Here is a 16,451-nt window from a genome sequence, read left to right as displayed (position 1 = left end):
AAAATATTCCAAATTTCTCATCGCTTCATAATTCAGTTGCTAGGTTTGAATTAAGTATAAGGATTTAATTCTGATTGAAGATTTTCAAAAAACTCTTTGGCCTTAAAAATAATCAATAGCAATAACAACGTTTTTAATATGGTATGCATACAACTTAATTATGGGAGATGAGTATAGACTAGGAGAACAACTGCATGAGATACTACTGATACCAAATAATGGTCAATTTACCAAATGGAGTAATAGCTTTGTTATGCCTCTAACAAACTAGTCTAAAAGTGAATATTTGCATTTATTTAAAACGCAAAAATTGTATTAATTTATCGAAAATACTATAAACTAGTGGGAAACAGATTTTTTTGCTAATAGGGTAATATTTTGAGAATAAGCTGCAATTTCAGATTAAGAACACCAATAGCATAACACATTTTAAGATGAAATTAGATGCATTCAGAAATAATGGTAAAAAGCAATCAACAGGACATTTTTTGGGAATTATCAGACAAAATATTCAACAGAATTTGATAATGGATAGTGATAGTGTAAAAAAACAAACAAAAAAATTGTATGCATATAACTGTTTACATTCAAAATTCAATGACTGTCCCAAAGTTTGACACAAGGCACCTGAACAAGATTGGAAAATGGGAAGCAAATGAAACATGATAACTAAGATGAGGGAGTTAGTCTGAAAATTGGAAATAAGCAATGAAAATTGTTTGGTTTTGTGACAATTTAACACTTTTTAAACGTTTTAAATTTAAAACAATGAGACAGTTATAAACTAGTTGAATTGACATATGGAGCTACAATTTCAAAAACCTGTTCTGGTTTAAGAAAAATTGTTAAGAAAACTTATTTTTGAAGTTCTGTACAAAATAAATCTTTCACAGCTATTTGAAGATTACTGGATTTTTAAATGCATTTGGAAAAGATGAATAAGCAGACAAGCAAAGCAGAAAGATGAGAATACAGTTCATCTGTGAAAAGAAACGTCGCATTGAGTGCAATGACAAACAAGGTTTTTCCTTTAAAGTTCAGAATAAAATCACGCTTTCTCTTAACGGTTAATTCAAAAAAAAAAAAAAATCTTCTGAACGCTATTAAAAGTTAAATTCTTCACTAGTTTGCAGTTTGGAGACGGAAGCGTTGTTGTGATAAGTGATTTTCTCTACTAATTCGCACTTTTTATTTTTAGATTCAAATATTAATAACTACATTTTATTTCAGTATTTAATTTATGTATTTCTGTTGTATTAAATGCTACCTTTTTTTTTTCTCGTCCATAAATGTTTATTTATCTACCGAGTTGATTGCAAAAATAGATTACCTAATTGTACTCATTTTTAGTTCGTGAGAGGGGAATCTATCACCATACTTTCCCTTAAACACGTCCGTTGGACTTTTATTAAGTACAATACTTAATAGTTTTTTTTTTTTTAATGGAGAGTAGAAAACGCATTGTGGATGCGTTATCGGCAGCTCCTGTTACTCTCGCTTCTTCTTATTTGTCCCTCAGTCCTCATTTTTTAAATGAGTGATTTTTCTGACAAAGGGAGAAGAAAAAGCTGTTTTCTAGGTTGGCAGTATTTTTGTGTGAACAGTTGGCAGAGTTGGTGGAAATTTTCTGTTTCTATGTCTATCCTTGTAGCCATGTCACTAGTAAGGGTGCTGGAGGTAAACGTTTTGTCTGGGCTGACGTTATCCGCCTGATAGTCAGGGACCCGAACCTTGGATTAACCACTAAGGAGGCTGTCCTATCAGCAGGTGCAAAGTACTGGGGCTGCTGTATTGCCATTTGGTGAATGGAATCTGGACCATGCAGTAGCTTCTGGTGGGGCCTCTCGATGCCATACTAGTGGGTAATTGTTACGGCTTTACCTTATCATGTGCTAAAAAAAAAAAAAAAAAAAAAAAAAAAAAAAAGAAAATTCTTCGTTTCTTTTTCTCTCTTAGTTTCCCCTCTCTGTCTTGCTCTAAGTAAATCTGTCGACCTAGTCCACAAATTCCAAAATTTGATCATGACAAGTTTCAAGAAAAAATACACGATTAAACCCGGTTCTCCAACTTCCAACGTAGACCCCTACTACCATGTCTCCTTCTCCAACATCAGGGGTCTTCGTTCTAACCTTCCAGAGGTTGAAACCCAATTACAGGAGACTAAACCAGACCTTTTATTTTTAAGTGAAACTGGCATTGGACAGGCTATTTCCCTAGATGAGTTTGCAATTAAAGGATACTCTAACTTAACTTCTAAATCTGACCCCCAAGATCGCCATGGGCATGGAATATGTGCCTATATTAAAGATAGCTTTCCATGTGGGAGGGACATCTCCAGGGAAGATCCTAACTTACCCTATATGTGCTTCCGGGTTGCTTTAGCTCACACTACTGCATTTATATTTACTCTCTATCGCCCCCACAACAGCGGAGTTACTATCTTTCAAAGCATATCTGAGAAAATTGACCAAGTCCTTTCTACTTATCCTTCAGCTAACATTCACGTATGTGGAGACTTCAATGTTCACAATGTCGAATGGTTGACCCACTCAAACAAGACCGATGATGAGGGGAGGTTCTGTCATGATTTCTCCATTGCCTATGACCTCACTCAGATTGTTCAGGAACCTACCCGTGTGCCCGATAATGACGGCCAGTATGCGAGCCTACTAGACCTTTTTCTCACAACTTGCCCTGAACTATGTTCAGTTTCTGTTCTGTCGCCTCTTGGATCTTCCGACCACTCTGTTGTATCAATTAAAATAAAAATGAAATGTCCCCAGACGTACCTCTTCATCGTACAGTATATCGATACACTAAGGCTGACTGGGATAGCTTCCGTACATTTATATCTGATCTACCTCTGCATTCCATGTTTAAAAAGGATGTGTCCTCTATAGTATTAGACCTAACTGAATGGTTAATTGTAGGTATTGACCATTTCATACCCTCTAAAAAGTTTCAGCAAAAACCTAACAGCCAGCCATGGTTCTCTCCAGAATGTGCTGCTGCCATTGCGCACAGAAATCACTTTTTCCACTGCTTCCAACGTAATAGATGTATGGAAACTAAAGCCGTTTTCAGGATTGCCAGCAACCATTGTAAGAAAGTAATAAGGAACGCAAGAGAGTTGTATGCTCAATCTGTTAAGTCCAAAGTAGCTGAGCAGCGGCTTGGTTCCCACCAGTTTTGGCAAATAGCAAACAGAATCCTGAACAGAAGCGTGTGCTCCATCCCAACTATTATCAATGGACCTGACGTAATCTCGTCAGCATCAGACAAAGCCAAATTTTTTGTCAAGAACTTTGCAGCTAATTCTACCCTTTGCGACCAAGACCGCCAACCCCCAATATTTCCTCCTGTATCAGAAAACACGCTATGTGATATACGTATATCTGTACGTGATGTTGCGAAGCTAATCAAAAACCTTGATTCGAGTAAAGCAACTGGCCCTGATGGTATTCCAATTATAGTACTCAAAAAACTTCAACCTGAACTAGCGCCCATACTTACAAAACTGTTTAAACTTGTCTTAAGGAGAATAGTTTCCCATCTCCCTGGAAAATCTCATCAGTATGCCCTGTATTTAAGAATTCAGGTGATCGCTCATCCCCCTCTCAGTACAGGCCAATAAGTCTCCTGTGCGTCATGAGTAAGTTGCTAGAATCTGTGTTAAATACAGAAGTAATCAACCATCTCAACAAAAATAACCTTCTTAGTGACACTCAATATGGTTTCCGTTCTGCTAGATCTACAGCAGATGTCCTTACAGTTATATCGCATAGGATTAGCAAATCTCTCGACGGTGGCAATCTTTCTAGGGCAATTGCTCTTGACATATCTAAAGCCTTTGATAGGGTATGGCATAAAGGTTTACTTCATAAGATCGCTAGCTATGGTATAGCTGGAAAAGTTTTCTCAATTATTAAATCATTTCTTTCTTATAGGTTCATAAGAGTAGTAGTTGAGGGGCAAAAATCAGAAGCTCACAGTATTAATGCCGGTGTCCCTCAGGGATCCATCCTGGGCCCAACTCTTTTCCTGATCTACATTAATGATCTTCCAAATCATATCCTTACATCATTTGTAGACATTTATGCTGACGACACTACCATTTATGGTACCACATCTAAGACAGTAAACGACCAAGTTCTCTCCAATTCTCTCTCCTCTGATCTTGAGCACGTAGTACAATGGGGAAAGGAGTGGCTGGTTACTTTTAATGCATCTAAAACCAAGCTTCTCTCTTTACATCATCAACATTCTAATCCACATTTGTCATCAATTGAAATGAATGGCTCTCGTCTTCAGGAGGCCTCAAGTTTTGACAAGCTTCTGGGCTTGACCATTACTCCTGATCTTAAATGGAACACGTATATCAAATCTGTTGCCAAGGCCGCTGGAAAAATGGTGGGATCTTTCTATCGATCCAGTAGATATCTCACTGCTGATGCTATTCTCTATCTATATAAGAGCCAGGTACGTCCAAGGATGGAATACTGTTGCCACATCTGGGCAGGAGCTGCTAGAAAGGACTTGTCCTGCCTTGATAGAGTTCAAAATAGACTTCGTAGCCTCATAGGAGATGTCCTTTTCTCCTCCTTGCAACCTCTATCTCACAGAAGAGATGTTGCGAGTTTGTCTCTGATGTATCGTTATTTTCATGGAAAGTGTTCAACTGAGCTTCAATCTATGGTCCCCCCTCGCCAAACTTTCACAAGAAACACTCGTCTAGCTGTAAACACTATCAATAATTTCCCCCACTCTTTATCTGTGCGTAAACCTAAACGTAGATTCCATGAACAAAGCTTCTTTCTTAGAACTGCACGCCTGTGGAATTGTCTTCCGTTTTCCTGCTTTCCGGCTGACTACAATATGGTTGTGTTCAAGTCTAAAGTAAATAAGTTCTTGATGAGCCGTTCCATATAAGTTATTAAATTTACCAAATTTTCATTACTAATGATTACTATATTGACCAATTTCTACTGTACACTCTTTAACCCTTATCCTTGAGTGGCCTCTGGGCCTTGATAATGTGGTGATGCCTTTGTAAAAAAAAAAAAAAAAATTAATAAATTCATATTAGCATTACATCCCTATTAAATCGATACATATATTTATAAAATTACATTCATTTTTAATAAATGTTTTATGGTGCTGGTGCTGGCCATAACATTTGCCATGGGAAAGACAAGCTGCTCTCCTTGCATATTTTGATATTACAAAAAAAAGATTAATATTTTTGAAAGATCTTAGTTTATTTTTATTTTTTATCGTGTAAATGAATAAATGCAAACGTTTGACCTATTTATCACATAAACGGTAAAGTCAAAATGCTTCATTCCAAGTTAATTCAAATTCATTTAATAATAATTTCTTTTTATTTACTGTTTTAAAGATATGTGCTATCAGTCGCAAGGTTAATTTGCATATTCGTTTTGAAAAAGGAGATTTTATTAATTAAATATTATTTGCTATTGTTCAATGATTGTTTGGATTTTAATACAACTAATAGTTCTTTGCAATATTATTTGATTTCACAGACAAATATTTTACATTTGTGTTCAAATTTCATTTTTAGAGAGATTGACTTAATTTTCAACATTACAAATGAAAAGGTAAATTAATTTCTTTCCTTAATCCCCAACCTGTCAAAATTAAATTATAAATAAACCTATTTCAAAATGGCCAAAATGTTAATATTTTAGGTTTACATGTAAAAAAAAAAAATCTCTCACTCTTTTGAATCTTTAAATAAAGCATCTGTGTGTTTATTTTAGTCACAAAAATATTAAGAAATGTTTTGTTTATTAAAAGTGAAATTCTCTCCATATTTTTTTTATTATCAGTTATTGAGAATAAGCCTCCTATGTTTTACTCATAAAAATCAAATTTGCATACATATTCTTTCTTTTATTATTATTATCAGCTATTAAGTCGTGTTTTCTTTTCTCATAAAAATTTGCATGCACGATTATTGAAATGAGCGAGATACACATACATTCACTTATTATTTTACATTAATAAGTTAATATTTCAAGTAGCAAATTTTGAAAAATATGTGATTAAAAAATGTTAAATTCAACACACTGCTGCCAAAAACTCACTATTCCAAATCTCGACGCTCTATCAAAACTCTACTCCAAATCTTGACGCTCTGCTATCAAAAACTCAACTCCAGAACATGACACACTGCTGACAACACTTGCTACTTTGACATCCAATTCCAAAATCAACCCTGTCTCTGAAAAATCAGGCTTTTTATATCCAACCAGAAACATCTCATCCGCATGTTATGTGATAATTTCTCAAGCATATAAAGAGAAAAAGGTGGCCATTTTCTTTTTTCTTCATTCCTTTTGTCTACACAGAACTCTAGAAACTGCACACAAACAGGTTTGTACTAATTTTTCAAGTTCTTAATTACAAAAGAGCAACTTATTTTGCTTTTAGTTATATTACGTTAGTGTGGAGATTTGATTAAGTATTTACTTATGGGGGCGGTTCATTAAGAATTTGTTAACATTGGACTTGAAGACATCCAAGTTGTAGTCTGGTGGGAAGCAGGCAGACGGAACAGAGTTCCACAGGCGTGCAGTTCTAAGAAAGAAGCTTTGTTCATGGAATCCGCGTTTTGATTTAGGCACAGATATAGAGTGGGGGAAATTTTTCACAGTGGATTCAGCTAGACGGGTGTTTTTCGTGAAAGATTGGCGAGGGGGGACCAGAGATTGGAGTTCAGACGAGCACCTGCCATGAAAATAACGATAAAACAAGGATAGGCTCGCAACGTCTCTTCTGTGGGAGAGAGGTTGCAGGGTAGAGAAAAGGGCATCCCCCACTAAGCCACGGTCTATTTTGTACTCTGTCAAGGCAGGATAGGCTGTTTTTAGCAGCTCCTGCCCAGATATGGCAGCAGTATTCCATCCTTGGACGTACTTGGCTTTTATATAGATAGAGAATTGCATCAGTAGTGAGATATCTTCTGGAGCGGTAGAAGGATCCCACCATCTTTCCAGCGACCTTGGCAACAGACTTAATGTACGTGTTCCATTTCAGATCAGGAGTAAAGGTTAAACCCAGAAGCTTGTCAAAACACGGGGCCTCACCCAGACGAAAGCCATCCATCACAATTGATTCCAGATGGGGATCAGAGTGTTGATGATGTAAGGATAGGAGTTTGGTTTTGGATGCATTAAAGGTATGTGTGTAAGTGTATGAGCCAGAAAATTACATATGACCCAAATACAGAATATGTACCGGTGTTGAGTGGGAGTGGTAGGAGTACTTTATTTAGAGGGGGAAATAGCAGCTATTTCCACTGTAGATGTTTGCGACAGTGATAATGCTTCTCCTAGAATGTAATCTAAGATTTTAATATAGCAAATAAATGTGAGTAAGGTGGCGTTCAAAAGTGACATAATATAGCATTGAAATATAATAAATCATGACGGTTACAGATAAACACTTTCTTCATTATAAATAGGGAATGTACAAAGATTTAAAAGCAATTTTATGTGCTAGTTTTTTTTTGGTAATAGATAGAATCAACAACTAGATTGTGTGAAATATTAGTGTTGGATCAAGACGCCATGAGTTGAGCATCGATTTTTTGTTGCTGAAATTAACCTCATTTAGAGCAATGTTTATTTGACTGTAGGTGTTGAAAAGACAAATGAATATGAAAAGAAAGATAAACTAAATCTGTTTTTCCATACGTAAAATAAAAATTAAACAAAATGTTACTTCTGTATCACTGGAGAACTTAATTGAACTTGGGGAAAATTTCATGTCACTAAGTCTCACATAATTAGTCTAAAACAAATATACAGCAGACATTGCCAAGGCTGCTGCAAGGAAAGTGGGCTCCCTCTATTGTGCTAAAAAACTTTCACCTGCGAGTATACTATATCTTTACAGAGCCACCATTGATTTATGCATTAGGTATTGTTTTCACATTTCGGCTGATGCATCTATCATGAGCCTTTCCCTCTTAGACAGGATTCAAAAGAGAACCTCTAATCCATACCACATCAAGCTCGAGCCACATCATTTCAATGTTGCATCCTTCAATGAAATATGTTCTGATGAACTTGCTGCACTGATGTCTTCCTGTCTCAATGTCAATACATCTGACCAACCCTACAATCAGCTAAATCCCATCCATTCATCGTGGAGATCCCTAAATGCTGGATGGCTTTCTGCACTAATAGCTCCTTTCTTCAAAGTACTAGCCTTTGAAATTCCCTACATGCTCCTGCTTTTGATTTTATTAATATGGAGTAACACAAATATAAACAAAGATCTTGCAACACAAATCCCCACTTAGGATGCCTCCTATAAATCTGGCCTCAATCTACAGCAGCAATGTGTCTTGTTTTGGATTAATAAAATATATCACTATGATCGCAAAGAATGAAACAGACAAAAATAAAATAAAAATTTTAAAAGTAACAATAACAATTGAGGGGTAGATAAAAATAAGTTGCAAATGCAATTCAAGCATCTGTGGATATAATACATTTTTTTTTTGTGCTTAACAGTGAATGGAACAGAAGTGTTTTAGAAATCTACTCCATGCCCTCTGTGGGGATGAACTGGGGGAGTAAGCGTAATACTGAGTATTAGACTAATACTAATCTGTAAAGGAAACATTGTGTGTCAATACTGTGTAATAAAACTATACAAAAAGTAAAATTAAAACAGTTTACATATTCATAGGATCAACAGTATAAGTTGAAATTAAAAGATAAATCTAAAATTATGGTAAGAATGAAATATTAAACTATTTTGAACACATATAACCGGTTATCAGGTAGCCAAATTCCAAAGTGTTTTTAATAAGTTTCCAAACGTTTTTGTACAGGCATTTAAAATTGTGGTAGACTCTGGAAAATTCAGTATGTTGTTGCTATACATCTTATGAGATGACTGAGCCATTTTTATGATTTTAGGTTCAAATGAACAGCTACAGCAAGAATTGGAATACACCCTATTAAAGCCTGATTGTCACAGCTGGTGAATTTTAAAAAATGCAATCTGGACATGAAGACACTTTAGAAGAACGATATGCAATAAAATTCTGTTTTAAACTTGGAAAAAAAAATGCCACAGAAACATACGTAATGCTTCAGACTGCCTTTGGACCATCTTGCGTAAATCGAGCATCAGCTTTTGAGTAGTATAAGAGATTCAAGGAAGGCAGGCAGTCTGTGAGGGATAATGAGATGTGGGAGAAGTAAGGAAGTCAGAACATCAGAGTTGATTGGCCAAATAAAGAATATCATGAATAAAGACAGTTGAGTATCTATAGAGACATTAAGTGCACGGTTTGATTCTAGTGTGGGAACTGTACACACAATTATTCATGAACTGAAGATGCAGAAGATTTGCACTAGTCCACAACTCCATCTTTGTCACAGACTATTTGACTAAAATGGACATCAAGAGAGCTTCTCACCTTCCCTATAATCCAGACCTTACTCTCTGTGACTTTTGGTTATTCCTTAAGCTCAAAGAAGCTGTCGTTATGAGACAATTGAGGAGATGAAAGAGGCCGTAATGAGGGTCACTGATACACTCACACAAAAGGAGTTCCAAGGGGCCTTCCAGAAGTTGTTTGTACAGTACAAGTGCGTTGAAGTCAAAGGAGATTATTTCGAAGGGGACTAGATTTTAATGTGTGTACTATTAATAAAAGTGCGGATATGAAAAAAAGTCTGGAAACTTATTGAAGGCTTCTCGTATGAAGGGAAATGGGAAAAATTGCTTTTTTTTTAAAGAACTTAAACACATGTTTCTGTTTAAATCAGAAAGGAAATATTTCTCCACTTTACTAGCATAAGTATCACTAGAAAGAAATGGAAGTGAACCAAATTGTATTATTAATATGCTTTTGTTTTAATTTATTAATCTGTAAAAATATTGTTGTTAATGTGTTTGTTTGCTTGCTTGTTTGTTTAACCAGCATATCAACCTTCTTTGGGTCATTTAATGCTGTATATAAGATTTAAATTTTTGATACTTTCAGAATCGATTTTCGCTGGGTATATTCGGCCAATGTTTTGGTATAGTTTGTTATTTGGTGGTTTTTATATTTTATGGTAAAGATTTGCTTGTTTTAAGAAATTTAGAATGGTTTTAGGATTTTCTTTATCAAAGAGTTCTTTTAAACTTGTAGCCTTGTAGTAGTGTTGACGAATTTGTGTGAGATCATGACAGTCAAGTAAAAAGTGTTTCACTGTATAAGGTTTGTGACATCGTATACATTTGGAGGGTTCTTCACTTTTTAGTAGGTGGGAGTGAGTTATGTATGTGTGTCCTATCGGGATACGTGATAAGACTACTTCTTCTTTACGTGATTCTCTGGTATCTAGAGGGTTTTTTTTTAAGTATAGGGGTAATTTGGAAGAGTTTGTTATTTTGGCAATTGTTCCAATTTTCTTGCCATTTCTTTGTGATAAAAGTGTTTATTGAATGTTTGTAATCCGTATATTGGACCTTTAAGTCGTTTATTTGTAGTTTTAAGGAATTTTTGGCCACCATGTCAGCTTTATCATTTCCACGGAAACCGTAGTGACTGGGAATCTAACAAAAGAAGAAAGTTTTGTGTTGTATGATAGAATGGATCTTTTGTAACAGTTTGATGAGTAGGGGATTGTTTAATTTTTCATTTTTTATTGCTTCTAATACTGATAATGAGTCTACAAATATAAAATTTTTGGAGTTTTGGTTGGTGATAATATCTACAGCCAGGTTTATGGATGTAATTTCTGCGCTATAGATAGGAGTTATTTGGTAATCTTTTCTGCTGAATAGTGTATTCTGAAATAACGGCACATCCCACTTTGTTTTGATCTTTGGAGCCATCCGTGTAAATGTGTGTTCAATTTGGGTAGGTATCCAGAATGTTGTTTAGTTTTTCTCTATAGTCTGCAGGGTGAGTATTGGATTTAGGATATATTGTCAGGTCTAGTATGACTTTAGGTTGACTTAACAGCCAGGGTGGGAGTTCTGGGAGATTTTCCTTGTGGATGCTGGTTTAATCTATTGAGTTGTCTGTAAGTGGTTTGATTGTTTCTTCCATGTAGAGACCAAAGGGTTTAATTGCATTTTCTTTTTGTTTGTATAGATGTGTATAGTTGGGATTGAAGGTGCATTGATAGGCAGAATTTTTGGGGTTTGGTTTTAGTTTTAGATAATATTGTAAGCCTAATTTTTCACGTCTCAATTTTAGTGGAAGTTCATAGGCTTCAGCATATAAGCTTTCTATCGGAGAGGTTTTGAATGCCCCCAGGACAAGTCTTAATCCTGTGTGATGGATAAAATCTACAGTTTTAAGGTAACTTTTTCTGGTTAAACCATATCTAAAGCTTCCATAATCTAGTTTGGTTCTTATCAGAGTTCTATATAATTTTAAGAGTGATGAGCAGTCTGATCCCCACTCAGTATTTGCTAGAACCCTTAATAGTTGTAGAGTCTTGAAACATTTTTGTTTTAAATATTTTAAGTGAGGGATGAAGGAGAGTTTTTTACCAAAAATAAGTCCCAAAAATTTATGTTGATCAGCTATTTCGATTTTTGATCCTTTTAGATTGAGAATAGGGTCATTATGCATTTTTCTATGATTACAGAAATGGACACATTTAGTTTTGGTTGTTGAAAATTTAAAGCCATTTTCTGTCGTCCATTGTGTTAGTTTGTTTATGCACATTTGTAGTTGGCGTTCTGAAGTATGAATATTTTTGGATCTATAGCAGATTACAAGGTTATCCACATATAAGGAGCCATTTATCTTATTGTTCAGACAATTTATAATATTAATTTTTATATTAAATAGCGTAACTGATAAAATGCATCCTTGTGGGACTCCTTCTTCCTGTATTTTTGTGTCTGATAGAGTGGGTCCGATTCTTACTTGAAAACTTCTATCAGATAGAAAATCTTTTATCAGTATGGGTAGTCTTCCCTTTAATCCAAGGTTGTAAAGGTCTTTTATTATACCCTGTCGCCATGTTGTATCATATGCCTTTTCTAAATAAAAAAAGACAGCTATTGCATGTTCTTTTTTAATGAATGCTGATTTGATAAAGGTCTCCAATTAGCCTATGTTGTCCATTGTTCTTTTGTTTCTAAAACCACTTTGTAGGTTGGCAATTGAGTCGTTCGTTTCCAGATACCAATTCAGTCGTTTATTTATCATTCTTCAAATGTTTTGCAGAGACAACTTGTCAATGCAATTGGTCTGAAAATTTGTGGATCTGAATTGTCTTTCTCTGGCTTAAGGATGGGGATCACGATAGCATGTTTCCAGCTATTGGGTAGTTTTCCCTTGAACCATATTTTGTTGAGCGTGTTTAAAAGATGTGTTATAGATTTGGAAGGAAGTTGTTTCAGAAACTCATAATGTATCTCATCCGCCCCAGTAGCTGTATTATGTGCTTCGTTTATGGCTTTTAAGAGTTCATTTTTAGTAAAAGGATAGTGGTATTCTTTGTTGTTTGAGTTGAAATTTAATTTATTTATCTTTTTTTCTGTATCTTGTTTTATCTTTTGGAAGGATTGACTGTAATTTTTGCTGGAGGAATTGTTTTGAATGGTTTTAGCAAGAAGATTTGCAATATTTTTTGTCTCCGTTATTTTGATGTTGTTTTGTAGGAGATGATTAAAAGGGGAGGGTGAGTTTTTACCTGAAATTTTCCTTACCATGTTCCATACTTGTTTGGGGTTTGTATTCGAGTTTATGTTATTTATATAGTCTTTCCATGATGTTCTTTTTGCTTCTCTAATAACTTTACAAGGCACTGCTCTTTTTCGCTTAAAAAGGTTTAAATTGTATTTTGTTGGTTGGGAGTTGAATTTTCGTAAGGCAGCTTTACGTTGGCAAATTGCTTTTTGGCATTCGTTGTTAAACCAGGGTCTTTGTTGTTTTTTAGTTCTGCTACTTTTAGGTATGCATTCATGTGCAATGGCTAGTACAGTTTTAGAGAAGTATTCTATGGATTTATTTGGGTTTTCCTCCTCTGAGAGTTTTGATGGCATTTTTTTTTTATATCCTCCCAATTTGCTTTTTTTATTTTCCATTGGGAAAGATAGGTTTTTGTTTCTTTTAGATTTGTTAAAAATCACTGGAAAATGGTTGCTACCCCATGAATCTTCTAGAACCTTCCAGTTATAGTCCATGAGGATAGTAGGGTCACACAAAGATAAATCTAATGCTGAGTAGGTGCCTGGAGCGGGATGAAGGTAGGTGTTGGATTTATTGTTTAATATACACAAGTCATTGTCGTTAATAATTTTTTCAAGGTTCTTCCCTTTCTTATCCAAGTATGCAGATCCCCATATATCGTTGTGACTATTGAAATCACCTAACAGTAAAAATGGTTTGGGTAACTGATTTATTTTGTTCAGCTCTGCTTCGTTTATTGGATCCTGGGGTGGGATGTAGATAGTGCAGATATTTATAGTTTTATGTAGTGTGGCTGCTGCAGCAATGGCTTGAATATTAGTGTTTAGATCTATTTTGCTTTGTGTGATATTATTTCTAATAAGTATAGATACTCCTCCAGAGGCTCTTTGTTGGGTATTGTGGATGTGGTTGTATTGTTTGTAGATTTTTATATTTATTTTATCTTCAGCGTTTAAAAAGGTTTCTTGGAGACATATGATGGCTGGTTGATGGTTTGTTATAAGAAGTAATAAGTCATTTATGTTGGGTTTTAGGCCCCGGCAGTTCCATTGGATGATTTTTTGGGTTATGATTAGATTTTATGTATTTGTTTTAAACTTTTGTTAGTCGTTGGTGTCTGATCTTTGATCTTCTGTGTCCATTTCCTCAAATCTGTTTTGGATTGAGTCTCTTGGTCTGGAAGATAAACGTGGTCTGTTTATTTTGGTTTTACTTCTTTGTTGGTTGGTGGTTTGTTTCCTTTTCCTTCATGGGCACTTTTTGGTGTCTGTTTTTTTTTCTCTTTCTCGGTGAGAGGGGTTGTTTCTGTGGGTGTTGTAGCACTTTGGGGTTTTGTGGGTCTTTTGGGTTGAGTTTTGGTTTGAGAGTTTTGTTCAGTTTTGTAATCTTTATTTTCATTGTTTATTTATTTTGTAGCTTTTTTGAATTCTTCCATTAGTTCCCTTACTTCATTGAGTAATTTCATAATGTCTTCTGGTTTGATGTTTAATAGGTCTGCTTTTGTTGTTTGGTTATTTGGTCCGGTGGTATGCTGTATGTTTTTTTTTGCTATTTCTGAGCATTTTATATTTCCGGCTAGGTTACGAGCTTCTGGGAAGGTTATATTTTTTGTATATTTTATTTTAATTTCTTTTTCTTTCTTCCATTTGTCACATTCTTTTGAATTTGCACTATGGCCTTTTCGGCAGTTAATACATTTTGGCTCTTTTTCGCAATCTGTGTGGGTCTCGTTTTCTCCAGACTTCATGCATACTGGAGAGCGTGTGCACCGGTCTCGATGGTGTCCGTACCTTTGACAATTGTAGCATCTGAGAGGGGTTGGTATGTATGTTCTATATTTATTTTTTCATATCCTATTTTGATGTTACTTGGGATTTGATGGGTATTAAAGGTTAGAATATAGGAGTTTGTATCGATGGTTTATATTTTTTAATGTGGATCCTTTTTACATCGGTAACGTTTTGATTTTTTAGGTTAATTTTAATTTCTTCCAAGGAGCACAGTGAAAGTTCTGAACTCCTGATTATACTAGTATTCAACGTTTTGTGCGGATAGATTTTTACTTTTTGGTTATTAAAAAGTCTCCATTTAAAGATTTCTGTGATATGCTTTTGGCTTTCTACTTCCACTAGTAGTGTGCTGTTATTTAGTTTTTTGACCATTTTTGGTTTGATACTTGAGAAAATTTTCTCTATTTTGAAGGGGGACACTTGTTATCGGTTCTCCTTCGATTGCTTCAATAATTATGAAAAAAGGTAGATTTTGAACAAGATTTTGGTGTTGTGATTCTGTTTCTGAATCTGAACTAGATTTGTCTGAAACTTCACAATGGTTTCTTTTCTGAGGCTTTTTATTTGCCATTTAAATATTTTGAATTTTTCATTTCTCCTGCTCCCCAACCACCTCGGAGCCCTATTTGGGAAGTGTTGGGGGGGGGGAACCCATTCGCCCCAACACAACAAGGATACAGGAGAAGTATACTCTTCCCGCTGATGAACTCAAGCACTCATATTTCCTTCGTCCTTTCTAATGGCCTCATTTCTAGAAAAGATGTTGGTTTTCCAGCCGTGTTTTATCCATTCTTCAGCAAGTTGATTGACCCTCCAGCCACCGCTTACTAAATCAGTTTTTTGCCTAATGTGGGGAGCGTGAGCGTATTTTCTTGTTGTGTTTGTCTTGATTTAGTGCTAGTCATGACCAACCGATTGATTGGATCGGGCCTATCCAACGACCTGCCTTAACCCAAGTAAGGGCCAAAGTGGCGTGTTGCACCTCATGTCCTATTAGGACCGTGAACATAAAATTCTTTTCCGACTTTTAACTTATTGACAATCTGGAAACCGTGAAATAATAATCATCTTTCCTCCACTTTCCACTATTAGCTTTATTTTTTGCAAACTTTTCTCTTTTGTGACTGGAACTGTATAAGAAAAGAACAGTTGGATGAGAAATCATGCCCAATTTTTTTCTTTAATTTTGTGATTAAAAAAATTGTACAACATAGAAGTTCATCTGATTAATCAAACAATTTCTTTAAAATAGGACTTCCATTAATTCTATCAGGACAGCAAAAATGCCAACTATTTTGGCTCTCCCAGCAGATATTAGCTGCTCTAAAAACCTGCATTTAATAAACAATGCCAGCATACATAATTATGACACGATTTTTACACAGGTGATTACCCTAAAAATAGACCAATTTTTAAATAAAAAATATTAAAGGTTTGTTTTACAACATATCAACCATTTTCAATTATGCAAAGTTGAAACTATTGTAAACAACTCAATATAAATAATAAATCCTAACTGAAGCACAAGTTGCTATTTATTCAAAAGAGAGGGGATTCTGGTTAATACATTTCTCAACAGTATTAATGATCACACCATCCCAAAAAGGATTTAAAATGGACCTCACTAATCCAATAGTTAACAACAGCATCCATTTAAGCAAACATGCACTCCTACAACTTGAAAAATATATTTCAGAAAAACAAACAAACAAAAAACAAAAACAAAAAAAAAATAAAGCAAAAACTATTAAGAAAGGACATGATGTGTTTTAGATGTTTATTGTTCGTGTTTACTATTCTAGCATAATGATATTGATTGAAAAGTAGATCCTATTTCCAGCTGGGTCCTCATTGACGCGCTGGCTTCATTTTTGTTGTGGGATTTTGTAACATCATACAGTCAACTAGTAATCCATCTCAAATGTAACACGTTACGCAACTGTGTGATATACTATTGAATGACACTTGTGTTT

At 35.0% G+C, this 16,451-nt stretch overlaps 1 protein-coding gene across 6 annotated transcripts in view; it reads right to left on the bottom strand.

Annotated features, from left to right (window-relative positions):
• Positions 1 to 16,451, bottom strand: part of LOC145245715 (uncharacterized) — a 341,671-nt gene that overhangs the window by 77,848 nt on the left and 247,372 nt on the right. The gene's annotated exons all lie outside the window — the stretch shown is intronic.

This window comes from Euprymna scolopes, chromosome 23 (assembly GCF_053919585.1).
Source record: "Euprymna scolopes isolate OS-2025 chromosome 23, ASM5391958v1, whole genome shotgun sequence".
NCBI lineage: Eukaryota > Metazoa > Mollusca > Cephalopoda > Sepiida > Sepiolidae > Euprymna > Euprymna scolopes.
Note: the sequence above shows the minus strand (reverse complement) of the source record. Positions and strands in the feature narration are given on the sequence as shown.